The sequence below is a fragment of the Leptodactylus fuscus genome, chromosome 4 (genome assembly GCF_031893055.1).
Source record: "Leptodactylus fuscus isolate aLepFus1 chromosome 4, aLepFus1.hap2, whole genome shotgun sequence".
Taxonomy (NCBI): Eukaryota; Metazoa; Chordata; class Amphibia; order Anura; family Leptodactylidae; genus Leptodactylus; species Leptodactylus fuscus.
In genome coordinates, this window is record NC_134268.1 from 109446363 (window position 1) to 109469099 (window position 22737).

At 44.8% G+C, this 22737-nt stretch overlaps 1 non-coding gene across 1 annotated transcript; it reads right to left on the reverse strand.

Annotated features, from left to right (window-relative positions):
* Positions 1 to 6364: 6364 nt before the first annotated feature.
* Positions 6365 to 6446, reverse strand: TRNAS-CGA (transfer RNA serine (anticodon CGA)). Its single transcript has one exon. It is a non-coding gene; the product is annotated as a tRNA-Ser (tRNA).
* Between the last annotated feature and the right edge of the window lie 16291 nt (positions 6447 to 22737).

The following is a 22737-nucleotide window of genomic DNA, read 5'->3' on the forward strand; positions in this document are numbered from 1 at the left end:
CACTCCACTGTGTCTGTAGTTTGCTACATGCAGTAATCATATACTGCTACTCAATTTGATGCGCAACAGCGCCACTCAATGTGTGCTCTACCTTACAACCATGAAATGAGAGAGTGGAGTGTAAGCAATGGCTTACCCTGGTGAAGTTGAGGGTGGGAAATGATCCAGTGTGAAGGAGTTGGAGGAGGTGGATTGGTCTAGTGTTAAAACCGTGCCTGCCCTGCACCCATGAGGTAATGTCAGTAATTAGTTCTAGAATACGCCAGAACTGCTGCATTTTTATAGTGTGTCCTCTGACACTTAAAACATGGACCCAGTGGCCCTGACAGCTAGCTTTGTATTGTCCATACCCAATTTCCCGTGAGTGCTGCTTCATGTATTGATGGTGGGCACCTTTCCCCACATGGACATTTACAAGGTGAGGCCCACATATCGATATCAAGCAGGGACAACTTTCCTTGAGAAATAATGGTGGCTAAGTATTCTCTATTCAGACTGCCATCAGTTGGCAAAACGCAGTGGAGTGGTAGTTAAAGTTGCAGATCAACCAAATGACTAGGTGCGGATTGCTGGTTACTTTACACATATTCCTGTATGGATTGATGTTGGCATGAAAAAGAAGATATATTGTATGATAATGATGATGACTATGTGTTAAGTGTTGATGTGTCCTGCCAAAAAGGATGATCATGGGAAGAAGGAATACAATGGTCTTGTTCACTTGGTGACACTGGCAATTGTATTTGAGCTGGTAATGGAATTACATGTGAGTACAGAGAGATCTTGCTCCTATATGCATGTCTGCTGATATGTGGCTAATTATCTGTTTGCAGATCTTCCACTTTATCAATTTGTCATTTGGTAATGTACAAAAAAAAGACCACAAGTAGTTACAGCCAACAAAACCAGCAGCAGTGGAAGCATGTCGTCCAGTGCCACCACCACCCAAGGTGGCAGTTTTCATCCAACTCATCAAAAACAGGAGGAAGTCTTGGGCTATGAAGAGAGTCTTTCTCAACAGATGCCACATGACTACTACATATAGGGATCGGTGTCATTGAATATAGAGAAAAAAACATGGTTGACAGTAAAGAAAAACAGCACGGCAAATTACATGTTGTGTAGGAACACATAAAACCTTCACTCAGCATTTGTGTTTTATTTCTTGCATAAGTGTTTCCTCCTCCTCCTCCTCCTCCTCCTTTTGCATGTCCCCTGCCCTGTCGATTTTTTTTTTTTTATTCTTTTGGGTTTTTGGGCATTTTTTTTATTCTACACACTTGAAATGGTGTGTATGGTTTTCGTTGAGATTTAAAAAAAAAAAAAATGTTTCTGAAAAAGTCAACTTTAAATATTATTTTTTTTTTTTAGATTAAAGCAATCTATAATGTATATTCGGTTAACACAACAAATAAAAATCTTAAATAATAGATTTTTTTAAAATACCTTATATGTGCGCAGCAAATATTCATTTGAATATTTTTTTCATATTACAAACACTCTATCACAATGTGTATTTGGTGACAAACAGAACAGAAAATAAAACGAGTGATTATGAAGATAATCTTGTTTCCCTTAGTCCTAACAGCGGCACAATGTGGGGTATTTCTGCCCCTGTGTGCTGGTAGGACAGGCGGATATTTAATTAGCCAATCAAATGCGTGGCAGGCCCTATAAGAGGGCACAAGAACCTCCCCTCTGCGTGTAAATACAAAAGTACCTCCATTACATTTATATACAGTTTTATACATAAGATATGATTCCCAGGGTGGGAAATCTTGTGCCGCTGTTAGGACTAAGGGAAACAAGATTATCTTCATAATCACTCGTTCCCTGTCGTCCTCAACAGCGGCACAATGTGGGGATATAGCAAGCAGGTCCCCAAGATGGGTGGGACAAACCCATGACCGAACTTAAACTGGTCTGGGCAAAGGCAGTGGAATCTGCCACTTGGTCCTTCAGGCGGTAATGCCAAATGAAGGTGGATTCAGATGCCCAAGAGGCAGCTGCATATATTTGGTCCACAGACAAAGCACTTCTTTCTGCCCGTGAAGTGGACACTGCCCTGGTTGAATGGGCATGAAGGAAAGATGGAGCCGACAGCCCTTGGGCGGTATAGGCGACTCTAATAGTCTCGGTAACCCACCGGGATATTGTAGCTTTGGCGGCTTTGGCGCCCTTGTTTTTCCCCGTGTAGCTGACCAACAGGTTTTCAGTCCACCTAAAGGGGCGAGTGCGCTGCAAGTAGATCTGCAGGCATCTAACCACATCCAGCTTGTGCCATCTTTCTTCTTCAGCAGAAGAAGGGAACGGAAAAAATACTGGAAGGGAAATCAGTTGGTTCCTGTTTACAGCAGATGGCACCTTGGGACGAAACCCAGGGAGGAACCTAAGCAGTACATGGTCAGAGAAAAAGGTGGTATATGGCTCCTCAGCGGACAAAGCTTGTAGTTCACTAACGCGTTTGGCAGGTGTGACTGCCAGTAGCAGCGCCATTTTGCCGGTTAGCGACTTGAGGGAGACCTCTTCCAGAGGTTCAAATGGCTGGCCACATAGGGCGTTCAGGACCGGAATAAGGTCCCATTGGTGGACAGGGGTGTTTACCACCGGTCTCAGCCTAGTTGCCCCTTTAATAAAGGTGCTCACTAAAGGATCCTGAGACAAACGCCTCCCCAGATAGGCGGACAGGGCCGCTACGTGTACCTTGAGTGTGGCCGCAGCAAGACCTCTGTCTAGTCCGTCTTGAAGGAAGTCCAGGATCGCCTCCGTAGGGGGATCGGTGGAGTCCACTTGATGCTGCAGACACCAGGCATTAAAGATGTTACCTATTCGACGGTAGTTCCTGTTAGTCGAATCTGCTCTGGCGCTGGATAGGGTCTTCAAGACGGCTTGTGACAGTCCTCTATTTCTCAATAGGGACTGGTCAACCTCCAGGCTGTCAGGTTGAGGCTCCGCAGATCCTGGCATCTCAGCTCTCCTTGGGTTACCAGGTCTGGGAGTGGGGGAAGCCTCCAATATATGCCCTGACTCATTTGTATGAGCTGAGCAAACCAAGCCCTTTTTGGCCAGAACGGGATTATGGCTATTCCCGAGGCTTGGTCCTGTCTTATTTTTATCAATACCTTCGGTATGATTGGAATTGGAGGGAATATGTAAAACAGCCTGAACCTCCATGGGATGGACAGGGCATCCACCGCCAAGGGATTGTCCTCCTGGTACAGAGAGCAGAAGGTCCCCACCTTGGCGTTGAGTCGGGTAGCCATAAGATCGACCTCCGGGAGACCCCATCTCTGGACGATCTGTTGAAATACGTCTGGATTGAGAGACCATTCTCCTGATACGGTAATACCCTGACTCAGCTGATCCGCTACTATGTTCAGGGAGCCCTTTATGTGAACAGCGGATAACTGGACCAGATTCTTCTCCGCCTAGGCAAATATGAGATTCGTCTCTCTCAGCAAGGTTGGTGACCTGGTGCCCCCTTGTTTGTTTATATAGACTACCACCGTCATATTGTCTGACCGGTTTTTGACAGACTTGCCTTTCAATTCTGGGGCAAAGTGTACTAGGGCCAGGTACACTGCTCTGAGTTCCTTGAGATTGGATGACCCCAGCTCCGGACATCTCCATCGTCCTTGTACAGTTTTGTCTTGACAATGGGCTCCCCATCCCCACTGGGATGCATCTGTTGTCAACAGGGTCCACACTGTCGGGACCGTGGACCTTCCGTCTTTCAGGTGTATCCACCATCTGAGGGAAAGACGGGTAGCGGGAGAAAGGCAGATCTTCTTGTGCAATCCCCGTGGAGACCTGTTCCAGGTTCTCAACACTTCCATCTGCAGGGGACGCAAATGCCATAAAGTCCAAGGCACCGCCCTGGCCAAGGATGACATCAGGCCCAGGACTCTCATGGCGGTCCGGATGGTTACCTGCCGAGTGCGCAATAGGAATCGTGCACTGGCTTGGATTCTTTCCTTCCTTGGACTGGAGAGGAAGATCTGCATCGCTTCTGAATCCACTATAAATCCGAGGAATTTTCTTCAGGTGGATGGAACGATTTCGGACTTCTCCCAATTGATAATCCTAACTCCTGTAGGAAGTTGATGGCAAGGTTGAGCTGCTGGAGGAGGGCAGCAGGAGACTGAGCTTTCAGTAGCCAGTCGTCTAGATAAGGGACGATGAAAAGACCCTGAAGTCTGAGGGCCGCGGCAACCGGAGAAATCACCTTGGTGAATACCAGTGGGGCGGATGTGATGCCGAATGGCAGAGCTGTGAATTGATAGTGCTCCCTGTGGCCGGCCATAGCGACGGCAATCCTGAGGAACTTCCTGTGGAAATGAGCAATGGGGACATGTAGATAGGCGTCCCTCAAATCGAGGGTAACCATCACCTCTCCTGGCTGAAGAAACACAGCCACGAAATCCACGGTTTCCATTCGAAATGACCTCTTCCTGATAAACCGATTGAGGTACCTCAGATCTATTATCATCCTCCAGCCCCCGGTGAACTTGGGGACCAGAAAGACGGGGGAGTAGACTCCCAGACCGAGGTCTGAGGCTGGTACCTTCTCCAGGGCGCCCTTGGTAACATATTCGGCAACCAAGGCTTCTAGACTGGCCTGCTGAGAAGGTGGAAGAGTTTGGGTGGAAACGAACCGATCTGGAGGTGGAAGATGAAAGTCGATGTGATACCCGTGTTGTATGATCTTCAACACCCATGGGTCTTGGATATGGGTGAACCATGCTCTGGAAAAGGAGGAAAGACGTCCTCCCAGGAAGGGGGGCCACAGGGAGCTGCCCCACGTCAAAACTCAGGCTTCCTCTTGGTGTCCTCCTTGGAAGCGCCACGACCAGCTCCCCTAGGGCGATATCTAAAACGCCGTTGTTGGGAAGGGCGTCTATAATTAGAGGAAGAACCTCTGCCTCTAGAGGGAGCACGTCTGCCCCTGGATGCTTGAGGTAGGGACCTTCCCCTACCTTCAGCTAATCCCTCCATAATGGCGTCTATAAGCTTTGGCCAGACACCCTTCCCGGCTCAAAGGGGAGAGCACAGAGTGCTGCTTTAGACGCAAAATCTGCCCGCCAAGGCTTTAGCCAAAGGGGTCTACGGGCCGCAGTAGACAACGCCATAGATTTGGCGGAGATTTTTAATTGATGGCAGGAGGATTCCGCCAAATAATCTGCAGCCCTATGAACTCTTTTCATAGAGGCCAGAATCTCATCTCTGTCTACGCCCAAGTCTATATCCCGCTCCAAGGCGGCTAAGCGGTTGCGCAAAAAGTCACCAACCATAGAGGAGGCTATGGCCACAGAGGCTTGCGTGGAGGAAGCTGAGTAGACCTTCTTCAGAACGGAGTCCGCCCTACGATCCAGAGGGTCCTGAAGATTTGAACCATCTTCCAAGGGCACCAGGGTTCTGCGGGACAGCTTTGCTACGGCCAAATCCACCTTCGGGGGAGGCCCCCAGGAATCCCACTGGGTAGTGTTAATAGGAAACAAACTCTTGAAGATCCTGGAAAGCGAATGTCCTTTCTCTGGCTGTTTCCACTGCTGCGCCATAAGGTCGGTCAGCGTGGCGTCCGCATGGAAGGCAATATGTCCCCCAGAGGCAGACGTGGAGGCTTCCCCGTCAACATCTCGGCCCACTGTAGACCGGATGGACTTCAGCAGCCTGCCCGTTTGTTCATAATGGAACGCAGTTCTGCTGGAATAACTGAGTCGTCCTCAGAGGAATCATCCTCTGCCACCCGCAGGTGTTACAAGGGGGGGGGGAGAGACGAGTAACGGAGCTCAGAGCATGGTCTCCTGGTGAGCTGAGACAAGGTGCAATGGATCCCTTTGAGGGAATCATCCTGCAAAACAAAAAGGAGAGTACAAGCAAGGGAAAACTATTTACCCAAGCGATGCCCAAACTCACCATCTCCTTGACCCATGCCATCATATCTCTGGGAGAGGGCTCCACAGGTGGAGGACCTCTGCACCCGCGACAACGGGCCCACTCATAGCCTGAAAATAGGCAAGTTATAGGACCAGTAGTACCCCGCAGGGCACAACCTTTCAAGCCGCTACCTACCATCAGGGAGCGGTGTGTCGCAATCGAAGCAGGAAAGATGTTTCCTCTTGGAAGAGGTTTTCCTCCTACCATCCCCAGGAGGGGTAGTAGAGGATGACATATCCTACAGAGAGAGATAATAGACCATGCAACACTGTCACCATGACATCATACCAGCTTTTAAAAAAAAGGGTAAATCTTACCAGGTCCAGTAGACCGGACAGAGAGGTGACTTGGCGCCCAACGTGCGACTCGAACCCACGACCTTGAGATTAAGAGTCTCATGCTCTACCGACTGAGCTAGCCGGGCTGGCGCTGTGAACAGGATCTGAACCTGTGCGGGGAGACCCCATTGGATTTCGAGTCCAAAACCTTAACCACTCGGCCATCACAGCCGGTTCCCAATAAAGTTTGCAAACTGGAAAAGAGTTCAAGATCAATGAACACCACAATCGCACGCCTTCAGCAGATACTGCAGGAAGGTCTCTGACACCAGGCCAGCCAGCCTCTTAATTCTGGCCGGCTGGAAGTGGGCGGAGCCACAATCAAAGCAGGTGAGGCAACCTGCCCAGACAACTAACCCTGTAATCAGGGGTCTGCAAAGATATACATTCCCCCCCACCAAGAGGCCCTTAACACGGGCACTTACCCCCACATCTCCCCGTCTTTTCCGGCCTTTAATAAGGCCTGAATCTTCCCTGAGTGAGCGGCCGCCAGCGCCAGGCCGTTGCCATGGCGCTATGATACTTCCGGCGAAACCGGAAGTGCGCGCTTACAGCGGCCGGCGGGGAACAGGATACACAACAGTGTGGTTCCACCCGCCGGCAGTCCGCGCGGCCACCAGAGGCGGCATGCGGAGTCCCCGGACTCTCACCAAAATGTCAGGTAAGTCACAAGGAGCAGGGGAAGCGGAGGAGAGGGGGGGCAGGGGGGATAGAGGGGGGTAGCCACACATGGCTAACAAGCACCTTCTCCCCGCAGGGCACAGAAGGTGACAAGAAGAAAACAACCGCTCAGGAGGTGAGTGATCCTGCTGAGCTTCTCAAAGAGGACACAAGTCCTCCCACCTGTCCTCTGTCCACACAGGACAGAAAAAAACACGCAGAGGGGAGGTTCTTGTGCCCTCTTATAGGGCCTGCCACGCATTTGATTGGCTAATTAAATATCCGCCTGTCCTACCAGCACACAGGGGCAGAAATACCCCACATTGTGCCGCTGTTGAGGACGACAGGGAAACAAATATTAAATAGCAAGTTTGTTTTTTTTTTTTTTTCAAATTTGCACAGGTGGAATCAGTGCTTTGTTGTTACAATAACTGTTGCTATTTAGTTAATGAAAGAAATTAGACTATTGCCTGGAAAAGCCCTCAAAAAAGATTTTTTTTTTCTAAATGGATTGTTTTGTCAGTAAAAAGTATGTTTAAAGTCTGTGTATACAGCTGAAGCTGCTCTATTGCGTAACAAACAGACAAAATTAGATTGACAATGAAAGGTTTAACCCCTTCCTGCCAACGGCATTTTTTGATTTTCAGTTTTCAGTTTTTACTCCCCCCTCCCCCCTTACAAATCCCATAAATTTTCAATTTTTCCGCTCTCAGAGCCATATGAGGTCTTAATGTTTGTGGGACAATTTTTTCTTCATGATGCTACCATTAATTATTCTGTACAATATACTGGAAAGCTGGGGGGAAAAAATTAGAATGGGTTGGATTTGAAGAAAAAGTGCATTTGTGTGATTTTCTTATGGGCTTTGTTTTTCCGGAGTTTACGGTGCAGCCAAAATTACATGTCACCTGTATTCTATGTTTCGGTACGATTCTGGGGATACCTACTTTAGGCTAAGGAGGAGTTTTCCTCTGCGGACTTTCTCTTTCCATTATATCTACGGGAAAGCCACCGGCATTTCCGTAGATATAATTGACATGCTGAGACTTGCAAAGCCGCAACGGCTCCGCGTGTCCGCACTGCGTTTTTTTTTCCACAAAGTGGGCATGAGATTCGCACGAATCCCATCCCCTTTGCTTTCACTGTAAAACACAGCGATTTTTCCCAAAACGTCTCCGCTGTGGGCAAATTGTGGCGTTTATGTCCCATGCGACCCCATGGTTTTATTTACATTTTAACCTCTTAATAAAAATCCAAAACTGTCCCCCAATTTTTTTTTATAAAAGTCGCCATATTCTCACACCCGTAACTTTTTTATACTTCTGTGTACGGGGATGAATAGGGCGTCTTTTTTTTTTTGTGGGGACAGGTGTACTTTTTAGTTATACCATTTTGGAGAATTGCTTTTGCTTTGATTTCTTTTTATTCAAATTTTTATCAGAAGCAAAACAGTGAAAAAACGTCGGTTTGACAATTTTGACTTTTTTTCCCGCTACGGCATTTACAATACGGGAAAAATATTTTCATAGATTTGTAGACTAGGCGTTTTCACACACAGGGATACCTAATGTGTATGTATTTCACAGTATTTAAGTACTTTTATATGTGCTCTAGGGAAAGGGGGGTGATTTGAATTTTATTTTTTTTTTATATTTTTTTTACATTTTTAATGCATTTATTAGACCTCCTAGGGGTCTTGAACCCCAGGGGGTCTGATCACTAATGCACTGCATTACAATGCTAATGCAATGCGATGCATTACAAAAACCCGGCTCTTCTATTGCAGGCTACATAGAGTAGCCTTCAATAGAATCCATTAAATAACAGAGTGAAGAACCTTCACAAGGCTCCCCACTGTCATGACAACACGATTCCAGGTGATGGCGATCGCCGGCAAAACTGCGGCGCCCATGCAGCGCCAGGAAAATGGCACCACAGTTAGCTTTGACCGAGGCGCTGAAGGGGTTAATGCCCATGATCAGTGTGCGCACTGATAGTGGCATTAGCACTCTTGTCTACTGTATAAAACATATATATAAATGGCTCCCCAGCGGCCGTCATGTTTAAACACCCAGGATCTGCCGTACTAGTACAGCAGATGTCGGGAAGGTGTTAACTTTGCTGTTTGTGTATCTGTAATTCTGTGTTAGAGCAGGAATTCTCTCTTCTATCTATTGATTTATATTTCTAATTGTTCAGACTAAATTCTCTCATTCTAACTGTTGCTTGAAAGCTTTTTGGAACTGTGCTTTGTATGATTCAGTGAGATGAATCACAGACTCTACACTATTTCCACTATTACTGCAACTAGCTTGTGATGGTGCTTGCAGTTTCTTATGTACTATACAGGACATCAGCACTGTAAAGTATTTCCACCTACCACTGTATATTGGGTGAGAGGTTGCTAGAATGTCAGAGTCTGAATAACACATAAATGTCTCTTCTGTATTTCCTACACAAACATGTGACAGTGGCCTTTTTAGTTTGTTTAAAATGCAACAATTTGAAATAATCAGGTTACATCCAGTTCATGACAAAGCGGATCGCACATCTCTAAAGGTAACTACATAGTTACATAGTAGATGAGGTTGGATGAAGACATCAATCCATCAAGTCCAACCTAAAACCATATAACCCTACAGTGTTGATCCAGGGGAAGGCAAAAAAAACCCCATGAGGCTCATGCCAATTGCCCCATTTCAGGGGAAACAATTCCTTTCCAACTCCAATCTGGCAGTCACTATAAAAACCCTGGATAAATGTGTCCTTAAAATCTAGAATCCATAACCTGTTATATTTTTATTTTCAAGAAAGGCATCCAGGCCCTCTTTGAACTTGTTTAATGAATCCACCATCACCACTTCCTGGGGCAGAGAGTTCCAGACCCTAATTATTCTTACTGTGAAGAATCCCCTTCTATGTTTCTGGTGAAACTTTCTCTCCTCCAGACGTAGAGGATGTCCCTTTGTCACTGTCAACTAGTTAGAAAATCATCAATTAATAAAAATACATCAGATCAAACCTGTAATTGAGTCCTTTTGAGGTGAGGATCCAGAATGTCTCCAGTCCCTTCCTCTTTTAGGCTGAAGCCCCACGTTGCGAAAATGCAGCTTTTTTTTGTTGCAGATTTTACTGCGGTTTTTTTTAGCCTAAACCAAGAATGGCTACAAAAGGAATGGGAAATATATAGGAAGTTTTTATACTTCTCCCTTCTGCTTAATCCACTCCTAGCTTTGGCTCAAAAAACAGCAGCATATCCTGCAACAAAAAAAGCTGCTTTTCCACAACATGGCGCCTTAGCCTCAGGCTTAGGAACCCTTTTAATAACATACACAGTCATGGAACTAATGCATACTGGATGCACATCCCTTAAGTGTCTAGATGATCCCTTAGGATACCATCCGCAACCTCATCAGGAGCATGCCCAGATGTTGTAGGGAGGTCATACTGGCATGTGGAGAACACACACACTACTGACATGTTTTAAAGGACATTACATCAAAGTTGGATTAGCCTAATAAATTTGATTTCCATTGATGATTTTTGGATGATTTTGTTGTCATCACATTCAACTTTGTACAAAACAAAGTATTCAATGTTTCATTTATGTATTATTTTATTGTCCCATTCATTTTTTTGAGCAGTGTACATACAACATGTTTCAGCATAAGTTATATAGCTAGGTGGCCATTTCCTAAGAGCTATGTGGCTAAGACCATCCATCGAGTAAGGAAGAGGATTCATGATTATGTAGAAAACATCCTGAGACAGGAAGACAGTTCACTAGCTACCCAAGTGTGCCAGTATCATGAAGCTGACCAGATATGCCTTAGTTTTGAAAGTATTAGTTTAAAAAGATTAGTTCCGCCCTTTGGAGAAACACTGGATAATAGACTGCTACATAAAGAGTCCTTGTGAGTTTTCAGACTATAATCCACTGAAGAGCAGGGTCTGAATGCTAATCTTTTCTTTACACCGTTTATTTTGTGATCATTTGAAGAATGCAAAATGCAGTTCAAATATCAGTAATAAGTGTTTTGGTTGGTTTTTTGCAAGTTATCATGGTGTTTTACATCCATGAATGTAAAGTCAGAATTCTAGAATTCATGTGGGCAGAGAATACCTCAACAGTAACAACGGAAAGAAAAAATCATTTGTAATGTACTTCTCTCACAAAAGACCAAGTGCAGACCGGTGATTACAGTGTTGGCCAAAAGTATTGGCACCCCTGCAATTCTGTCAGATAATACTCAGTTTCTTCCAGAAAATGATTGCTAGCACAAACTCTTTGGTATTAATATCTTCATTTATTTTGCTTGCAATGAAAAAAACACAAAAGAAAATGAAAAAATGTCAAATCATTGATCATTTTACACAAAACTCCAAAAATGGGCCGGACAAAAGTATTAACACCCTCAGCCTAATTCTTGGTAGCACAACCTTTAGACAAAATAATTGCAAACAACCACTTCCGGTAACCATCAATGAGTTTCTTACAATGCTCTGCTGGAATTTTAGACCATTCTTCTTTGGCAAACTGCTCCAGGTCCCTGAGATTTGAAGGGTGCCTTCTCCAAACTGCCATTTTGAGATCTCTCCACAGGTGTTCTATGGGATTCAGGTCTGGACTCATTGCTGGCCACTTTAGAAGTCTCCAGTGCTTTCTCTCAAACCATTTTCTAGTACTTTTTGAAGTGTGTTTTGGGTCATTGTCCTGCTGGAAGACCCATGACCTCTGAGGGAGACCCAGCTTTCTCACACTGGGCCCTACATTATGCTGCAAAATTTGTTGGTAGTCTTCAGACTTCATAATGCCATGCACACGGTCAAGCAGTCCAGTGCCAGAGGCAGCAAAGCAACCCCAAAACATCAGGGAACCTCTGCCATGTTTGACTGTAGGGACCATGTTCTTTTCTTTGAAGTCCTCTTTTTTTTCCTGTAAACTCTATGTTGATGCCTTTTCCCAAAAAGCTCTACTTTTGCCTCATCTGACCAGAGAACATTCTTCCAAAACGTTTTTGGCTTTCTCAGGTAAGTTTTGGCAAACTCCAGCTTGGCTTTTTTATGTCTCTGGGTAAGAAGTGGGGTCTTCCTGGGTATCCTACCATACAGATCCTTTTCATTCAGACGCTGACGGATAGTACGGGTTGACACTGTTGTACCCTTGGACTGCAGGGCAGCTTGAACTTGTTTGGATGTTAGTCGAGGTTCTTTATCCACCATTCGCACAATCTTGCGTTGAAATCTCTTGTCAATTTTTCTTTTCCATCCACATCTAGGGAGGTTAGCCACAGTGTCATGGGCTTTAAACTTCTTGATGACATTGCGCACGGTAGACACAGGAACATTCAGGTCTTTGGAGATGGATTTATAGCCTTGAGATTGCTCATGCTTCCTCACAATTTTGCTTCTCAAGTCCTCAGGCAGTTCTTTGGTCTTTCTTTTCTCCATGCTCAATGTGGTACACACAAGGACACAGGACAGAGGTTGAGCCAACTTTAATCCATTTCAACTGGCTGCAAGTGTGATTTAGTTGTTGCCACCACCTGTTAGGTGCCTCAGGTAAGTAACAGGAGCTGTTAATTACACAAATTAGCGAACAGTGCCAATACTTTTGTCCACCCCCTTTTTATGTTTGGTGTGGAATTATGTCCAATTTGGCTTTTTGACAATTCTTTTTGTGGTTTTCCATTGAAGACAAATTAAATGAAGATAATAATACCAAAGAATTTGTGATTGCAATCATTTTCTAGAAGAAAATGAGTATTATCTGACAGAATTGCAGGGGTGCCAATACTTTTGGCCAACACTGAAAAGGGGTTAAATTGATCTCTTCAATCTAAGATAATTACCCCCACCTTCTAAGTTACTTAGTGTACCAAAAATCTATATTTACCTCCCAGGGCTACTGTTTTGATGTGAACCCATAGATCTTTTGCTTGCTGATACTACAATTAGGATACCCAATAGGTTTTAGGTCAGAGCAGGATGTTGACCAAACCATGAATTGTTCTCCTTTTATGCTCACAGCAACCATTGACTCAGAGGTATTCTTTGCTGCATGCATTCTTTGTCATCCATAAAAATGATTTTGCACCAGAAGAAATGGGTCTTCTGTTTGTACTATGGAACAAAGTGATCAGGCTAAAACTCTATATACTTTGCAGAGGTCATATTCACACCTTCAGGAACCCTAAAGGGGCCTACCAGCTCTCTCCCCATGATTCTGACCCAAAACATGACTCCACCACCTCCTTGCTGATGTTGCAGCCTTGTTGGGACATGGTGGCCATCCACCAACCATCCACTACTTCATCTATCTGGTCCATCCATGTTTGCATAGCACTCATCAGTAAAAAAAAATACTGCTTCAAAATTAGTCCCCATATATGTCTAGACCCATCACAATTGGTTTTGCTTGTGAGCACTGTTTTGGAAAAAGCCAAATAGTAAGTTTATGCACAACTCTAATCCTCTGGAGGATCCTACACCTTGAGGTTCATGGGACTCCTGAGGCACCAATAGATTAAAATTGTTTGCTGCTTTGGGCTGGGGACCCACGGGCTGGAAACGCCGCAGGAAAAATTGCGGCATTTTACAGTACTTGCAAAGTGGATGGGATTCATGGGAATCCCATGCCCTCTTTGCGGTAAAAACCACAGCGTGGACACGTGTTGATTTCCAAAACTGGCGCAGTTTTGGAAATTGCAGCATGTCAATGTATATGTACGGAATCGCCGTCAGCTTTCTCGTAGATATAATGGTAACAGAAAGTAAGCGGATCTCTTTACAGTACAATGTTCATGCTTAAGTTTTTGTGAAATGTCCAATGTTTTAATACCTACTCTAAGGCATTACACTATTTGTCACTTCAGCAGCAGAGAGATCCTTTTTCTTTCCCATATTTCTTGAAATATGTGGCCTGCTTAATAATGTGTAAACTTGGGGACCACATGGTGGCTCAGTGGTTAGCACTGCAGCGCTGTAGTCCTGATGTTCAAATCCTGCCAAGGGCAAAAAAAACATCTGTAAGGAGTTTGTATGCTCTCCCCGTGTTTGCACAGATTTCCATCCCATATTCCATAAAGACGTACTGATAGGGAAAAAATGTACATTGTGGGGCTCATTTTGATGTTTTTTTTTTTTTTTTTTTTTTTTGAGCCAAAGTCAGGTGTGTATTGAGGAGAAGTGTTTGGTATATATTTCCCATTCCTTTTGCCATTCACAGCATTTGCTCAAAAAAACTTAGCAAAATCTACAACAACAGCTATAAAGCGCTGAGAAAAAAAACATAGCAGGAACGCATTGCAGTTCTTCCCACAGCACTTTAAACAGAAAGTTCACAGAGTTTTCCTCCGCGGACTTTCTGTTACCATTATATCTACAGGGAAGCCGCCAGCATCTCACATAAATCCCATCCACTTTGCAGTTACTGTAAAATGCCCCGATTTTTCCAGTGACGTTTTCACCACAGGCAAATTGCGCCGTTTCCAGCCCGTAGAGCCCTGGAAAGCGCTGCAGAAACAACCGCAGTGGGAATGCATCGTGGTTCTTCCCACAGCGCTTTGAACAGAACATTCACTGAGTTTTCCTCCACGGACTTTCTGTTACCCATGTCGCGGAAACGTTGCATATTTTTTTTAGCCGATTTTGCTGTGTTTTCTTGAGCCAAACCTAGGAGTGACTACAAAAGGAATGGGAAATATCTAGAAAGTCCTTATACTGCTCTCTTCTGCTCAATCCACTCCTGGCTTTGGCTCGAAAAACCGCAGCAAAATCTGCAACAAAAAAAGCTGGGTTTAGGTCCATTCACAGAAAGGAAAATGGTGAGGAATTTGGTGCGGATTTTCTGCGCTGAAAAAGAAGTAGGATGTTGTGTTTGCCACTGTCTCTGGCGATAAGCAGATAATTTAGAATGCATGTGAGTGTTGATTCAGTGCTATGTTTTATTCTGAAGCCTGAAAGGGTTCATAAATACTATTACCAGATATTCTTGTATTTAGTTGGATAGCAACAACCTTTTGTACTTCAGTGATTGATGTTTCCACCACTACCATTCAAGTTTTTTTAAAAAAAAAAATTGATAGAGTGATCAAATCAGGGCTTTGAGTTTTTGGAATGAACATTTAGGAAGCAATAGCATCAAAATTAGAAGATACAGATTTCTGCAGATGTATTGCCACACTAGGTGGCCAAAAAACTCAGTGTGCACTGATGCTCAAAAACGGGCTAGTGGTTTTTCCGCCTCCCATTGACTCCTGTAGGTTTTTTCAGGTGGAATCCATAGGTCATGTTGCTTCTTTTTCCGCTAGCAGAAAAAAAATCTAGTGGAAAAAAAAAGCTTGCGGATTACATAGGACTCTATTGTTAGGTGATTTTTGAAGGCGGGTTTTGAGGCAGATTCCACCTCTGATAGTCTAGTGTTAATTTATTTTAGATAAAGACCATTTATATTATTCTTATAGCAGTGGCAATACTTCATTCAATTTTTGACATGGTATCCCAGTACATATATGCAATGTCGCAGATCTTTTTCATTCACTGCAAATCTTCAATTTAGAAAATCAATTGTCTATGCCTTAGGAGGCCAGATTCCACAATATATTTAACTTGTCCTCATTTTAATTATAGGTTCATGGTTTAGTAAATAGTATAGAAAGTGTTGGCAACTACTATTTGCTGCCTTCCTTTATACAGACTATAGTTATTTGTTAAAGGACTTGTTTGGGATTACTGAATGTAGTATATCTTTTTTCTTTTTAACAAAATTTATAAGAGATATAATTTTTTTTTGAGGGACAATCTGTGTATGATACACTGTAGGTAATGCTCTACAGAAAATAAACATTACATGAAATTCAGGATAATAGTTTGTGGTCTATTGCATAGACGAGTCCCTAACACCCATGGGCTACAAGGAATTCTCAGTGCCCGCCCAGAAAAATAAGACCACCAAACATGGCCGCCACTCAGGAGGCATACTAATATGGTACAAGGAGGAGCTCAAAGAACACGTAAAAGCTACCAAACGTGGAACTAATCACATATGGATAAAAATAAGCAGCTCCATCCTCAGCGGCCAGCAGGACATCTATCTCTGTGCAGTATATATGCCCCCACCAGGGTCCCCCTACCACGACCCCGACACTTACGAGGTCCTACAAAGGGAAGCTGTCCACTTCCAACCCAAAGGCAGAGTACTAATATGCGGAGACCTGAATGCAAGGACAGGCACAGAGTTAGACTACCTGCCTCCTGACGACAACCCACATACGCACGGTAGTGAGATCCACCACCCAGAACCCACACAGACAAGAAGAAACAGCCAAGACAGAATTGTCAACAAGAGTGGGAGACAACTGCTGAACATGTGCCGAAGCCTAGGACTGTACATAATAAACGGACGTACCACAGACGATCCCAGAGGACGCTTCACACTAAACTCTCAAGTGGGCAACAGCGTGGTGGACTATGCCATTACAGACGCAGACCTGTCAGACATTGAAGACTTCACAATCGCACCTGACTCCCATCTATCAGACCACAACCAGATCCTACTATACATGAGAACCAGGAACAAAACACCCATACATGAGCCCCAACAGTCCGGCCTCTACAACCTACCAAGACATTTCAAATGGGCCAACCACCAGGCCATAGAATATAGCAACGCAACCAACCGACCCGAAATCAAGACACTGCTCACAAACTTCCATACAAACAACTATCAGCCAGACCAACAGGGAGTCACCAGAGCTGTGAAGGATCTCAAGTACATCCTACAGACCACAGCAGAACTAGCAGGCCTGAAACGAACCAAACCCATAAGACAAACCAACAAACAGTCCCACAAATGGTTCGACAGCGACTGCAAAGCACTACACCATACCCTAAGAACAGCCTCCAACCAAAAACACAGGGACCCCAACAACAAGGAGGTGAGGGAAGCCTACAGCAATCTATGCAAGCAATACAAGGGCACCCTCAGAGAGAAGAAACAGAGATACCTCTCCCACAAAATTGAGCAACTAGAGGACTCCCTCCAGGACAGCTCATTCTGGGAGACCTGGCGCCACATGGGCACAAAGCCCAAGAAAAACTCTCTCCACATCCAAAATGGCAATATCTGGCTCAACTACTTCAGAGGTCTCTACAAAAACATCCCAGAAGAAGAACTAACTCCAGAACAGCAACAGATAATCACCAAACTGAGGGACATGGAGAAAGTCATCAAACACTTCCAGAACCCTCTGGACTCGCCAATCACCATAAAAGATATACAGGAAAGAATTGCCGTGCTGAAAGGCAAAAAGGCCAGTGGCCCTGACGGCATCCTACCAGAGATGATCAAATACAGCCCTCCAGCAATACACGCGGCACTGGCAAAGCTATTCACCCTCGTGCTCAATGCTGGACACTTCCCCGAAGACTGGAACAAAGGGCTCATAACCCCCATCTACAAGAATGGGGACCAATACGACCCCAACAACTACAGAGGGATCTGCGTCAGCAGCACGCTAGGGAAACTGTTCAACAGCATCATCAATAACAGAATCCTCACCTTCCTCACACAACACGGGGTCCTCAGCAAGAGCCAAGCAGGGTTCATGCCAAACCACCGCACCACAGACCATATCTACACCCTGCACAGCCTCATCAAGACGCACGTCCACAACACCAGAAGAGGCAAGATATTCGCCTGCTTCGTGGACTTTAAGAAGGCGTTTGATTCAGTATGGCACCCAGGCCTACTTCTAAAACTCCTAGAGAGTGGAATAGGAGGAAGAACGTACGACGTCATCAAGAGCTCCTACACCGGAAACCAGTGCAGTGTGAAGGTGAATGGGAAAAGGACAGCATACTTCCAACAGGCCCGAGGGGTCAGACAAGGCTGTAGCCTGAGCCCAACGCTCTTCAACATCTATATCAATGAACTGGCTACAGCCCTGGAGGCCTCACCAACCCCAGGCCTCACCCTGAACAATCGAGAGGTGAAGTTCCTGCTATACGCCGATGACCTCCTACTCCTGGCCCCCACCGAGAAAGACCTCCAAGAAAGCCTGTCAGTGCTGGAAAAATTCAGCACCACATGGGCCCTACCCATCAACCAGAAGAAGACCAAAATCATGGTATTCCAGAAGAAGGGCCACAATAAAGCCTCCACCACCTCACAATTCACACTGAACGGCTCCACACTGGAGAAAACCAACAGCTACACCTACCTGGGGCTGGAGCTCAGCCAATCAGGAAGCTTCAAAGCAGCAATAGAAACCCTGAAAGCAAAAGCCTGCAGAACCTTCTACGCCATCAGAAGACAACTGTACCACCTCAAACCACCGGTGAGGGTCTGGATGAAGATATTTGACGCTGTCATCTCCCCGATCCTTCTCTATGGCAGTGAGGTTTGGGGCCCAGCCACCTACCCAGACCAGTCAAGGTGGGATTCCAGCCCAACAGAGAACTTCCACCTGGAGTTCTGCAAATACCTGCTCCATGTCCATCGCAACACCACCAACATAGCCTGCAGGGCAGAGCTAGGCAGACTCCCCCTATGGCTCACCATACAGAAGAGGGCGCTAGCTTTCCAGGCACACATCCAGGTGAGCAAGTCCGACTCCTACCACCACCAAGCCTGGCTAAGCCACCTGAGCAAACCAGACATTCACCAACCAAACAGCAGCCAACAACCAAACCAAAAACACCAACAGATGATAACCAAGGCCGAAATAAAGGCGACCACAGAGGCAAATAGAGAGCGGTACATTGAAGAATGGAGAAACGAAATAAATAACTCCAAGAAACTCACCGTGTACCAATCCCTACAAAGGGACTACACCATGGCCACCTACCTGGAGAGAATACACCACCCCAAGCACAGACAGACCCTGAGCCGGTACAGACTGAGCGCCCACAACCTAGAGATAGAGACGGGGCGATACAGACAGACGTACAAGCCACGGGAGAAGAGACTGTGCCAGCACTGTGACCAGGGGGCCCTAGAAGACGAGACCCACTTCCTGCTACACTGCACCAAATACTCAGCTATGAGGGCCGCCTACTACCAAAGACTCTCTGCCCACATGCCAGACTTCATATCTGCAGACAAGAAGAGGAAACTCTACATCCTACTGGGAGAAGAAGAGGCCACTGTGGAGATCGCTGCCCAATACGTGTCCAGCTGTCACCAAATAAGAGGAAGATGAGACTCCACGGACTGTTATATTTATCCCAAAACACCCGCCCCACCCACCCCCACCCCCACCTCCCCATATAGCAGCCACCAACGAAGAGGAAGATGAGACTCCATGGACTGTTATATTTATCCCAAAACACCCGCCCCACCCACCCCCACCCCCACCTCCCCATATAGCAGTCACCAACGAAGAGGAAGATGAGACTCCATGGACTGTTATAACCGAACCCCCCCCCCCATACCCACCACCCACCCAACCCAACTCCCCCCCCCCACCCACCCACTTTACTAGCTTTGGCAATGCCAAATACCTATTCGGACGTGCCAATAAAGCATTTTTTGATTTGATTTGATTTGATAGTCCGTGCTAACTGGTATCCATCAATTTATATACAGTAGTACTCCACTGTAGCTCTATGTAATATTTCAGATTTTGCAATAGGCTAGGCATTTTATCAGTCAACTTTAGATAAGCAGTTACAGACAAAAGGAAATTAAAGCTGTAGACTCACCAATGTGTACGAGTCCCAAGGTATGCGCGATCACATAATCCCCGAGTCCTGAGGGGTTGAGCTTCCAGATTGAATGATATAATAAAGTTGATTCGCAATTCCCATGGCTCATTTTTTCAATAAAATTTAGCCTTTAATGGTTCGTTTTTAAAAAACATGTATCAGCAAACAAAAAAGACATACTCCATAAACAGACAAGGACTGAAAAAATATTAAATGCCCATGGCAATAAAAAATGCCAACGCGTTTCGAGGTAGAGACCTCTTAGTCATGGCATAGGTGCGTCACACTCCCTGCGTCCCGGGTCATATGATGTCAGGGAGTGTGTAGAAGTAGGCCCGAACCTGCCCAGATCATGGAAAGATAAGTAACATGGTTAGTTATGTTCTCTTACCTCCTCTGTACCTCTGATCATTATACACGGGGGTCTGAAAAGATGTAAAGATGTTTGTGGGGCCTGTGGCGTCACTTACTGATCCCAGCCACTGCCAGGATCGGTAAGTAAATAGGGCCCATTACTCGGTAATGGAGAAAAAAAACACAGCTGTAGCATCTGTCGCTGGCCAATAATGTCCTGGGCCCTGTGGCAGCCACTACCCCGGTAATTACGCCACTGGGTCCAGTTCACCCCAAACCATCTCGATTGGGTTCAGGTCTGGTGACTGTGGAGTTCAGGTCATCTGGCGTAGAACCCCATCACTCTGCTTCTTGGTCAAATAGCCCTTACACAGCCTGGAGGTGTGTTTGGGGTCATTGTCCTGTTGAAAAATAAATGATGGTCCAACTAAACGCAAACCGGATGGAATAGCATGCAAGATGCTGTGGTAGCCATGCTGTTTCAGTATGCCTTTAATTTTGAATAAATCCCTAACAGTGTCACCAGCAAAGCATCCCCACACCATCACACCTCCTCTTCCATGCTTCACGGTGGGAACCAGGCATGTAGAGTCCATCCGTTCACCTTTTCTGCGTCGCACAAAGACACGGTGGTTGGAACCAAAGATCTCAAGTTTGGACACCAGACCAAAGCACAGATTTCCACTGGTCTAATGTCCATTACTTGTGTTCTTTAGCCAAAACAAGTCTCTTCTGCTTATTGCCTGTCCTTAGCAGTGGTTTACTAGCAGCTATTTTACCATGAAGGCCTGCTGCACAAAGTCTCCTCTTAACAGTTGTTGTAGAGATGTGTCTGCTGCTAGAACTCTATGTGGCATTGACCTGGTCTCTAATCTGAGATGCTGTTAACCTGCGATTTCTAAGGCTGGTGACTCAGATGAACTTATTCTCCGCAGCAGAGGTGACTCTTGGTCTTCCTTTCCTAGGTCGATCCTCATGTGATCCAGTTTCTTTGTAGCGCTTGATGGTTTTTGCAACTGCACTTGGTGACACTTTCAAAGTTTTCCCAATTTTTCGGATTGACTGACCTTCATTTCTTAAAGTAAGGTTAGCTGCTTATTTCTTGCAATAATACAAATTCTAACAGTCTATTCAGTAGGTCTATCAGCTGTGTATACACCTGACTTCTCCACAATACAAATGATGGTCCCAACCCCATTTATAAGGCAAGAAATCCCACTTATTAAACCTGACAGGGCACACCTGTGAAGTGAAAACAATTTCCGGTGACTACCTCTTGAAGCTCATCAAGAGCATGCTAAGAGTGTGCAAAGCAGGAATCATAGTAAAAGGTGGCTACTTTGAAGAACCTAAACTATAACACATATTTTCCATTGTTTCATAGTTTTGATGCCTTCAGTGTGAAACTACAATTTTCATAGTCATGAAAATACAGAAAACTCTTTGAATGAGAAGGTGTGTCCAAACTTTTGGTCTATACTGTACATATATGCAACTTAATCAGTCTCCTACCTAGTAACAATTTCCCGTGCTTATAGTTTGTACACCGAAGCACATGGTTCATTACTAGGATGCATGCCCATGATTACTGCCTCCCTAGAAAGGAACAAGAAGATAATAGGCACTGAGTAGTAGTAGCAGCATGCAATATATATATATATATATATATATATATATATATATATATATATATATATATATATATATAATGTATATGCACCCTTTTTTCTATATTGCATTTATCAGACACCCTAGGGGTATTGAACCCTGGGGTGTCTGATCATTAATACAATTCATTACAATGCCAATACTGGCATTTGTGTGGAAGGCTGCTTAATAAATAAAACTTAAAATTAAAGTCCTAAAATTTCACAAAACACACTATAGTCCAGTAGTCTTATGGATATATTATTTATGAATAAAACTGCCTCCTGTAAGGAATACTTACATTTTAGGTGTAACCTCACAGCCAATTGATACATTTGAATGTACAGATATAGCTGCTGCCTAAGATACTTTCCCTATTAAGCCCCATAGGTCCCTGCATGTATCCCTAAACACAGTGAATGTGTGGTCAACAGACATTGGCTATAAGTGTTCCATTGACCTCATACCACAACGATCAAAGGCTATCATGGTGCATAGCAAGATGGCAATGGAGGCTTTACAAGGAATGTTTTAGGATTCTCAGAATGTATTCTCCACACTACAGCATTGCTCACTACTGTTGCTTTAAGGTTGCCATGCTGACATGTGAAGCTTTCATTGACTCTGCAATTAGTCACAGCTCTGAGAGGCTGAACCAATCAGCATCTGAGGAGGGATATCTAAAGTCTGTTCAGAACTTCCCATTAGCCTGCTATTCATTCATTATTACTAGTTAGGTTCCTGTGCTTAGAAAAGATATGTTACTTTCTGATTTTGTTTTTACTGTTAACTCTTGGACTTGACCTTGGCTTGTTTATTCCTGATTTGGATAAGATATTGCTCTTCTGCTTTGATTTGGCGTGTAAGTTTTTTTTTTTTTTTATTGTAGTTTACTGGTCTGATTTTAGTCTGCAGTTAAAGCTATCCTTTGCACTACCTATTAGTCTGATTACCTAGGTACAGATCTGGCCACAACCATCTGGTCCTGTGGAATGCTCTGGTGAAGATGTCTGGGTAGCCTTAGATTCTACCAGGCAGTGAAGTATGCAATTTAGGTTGCTTGTTCTACATCCCCAAAACAATATGCCAGTAT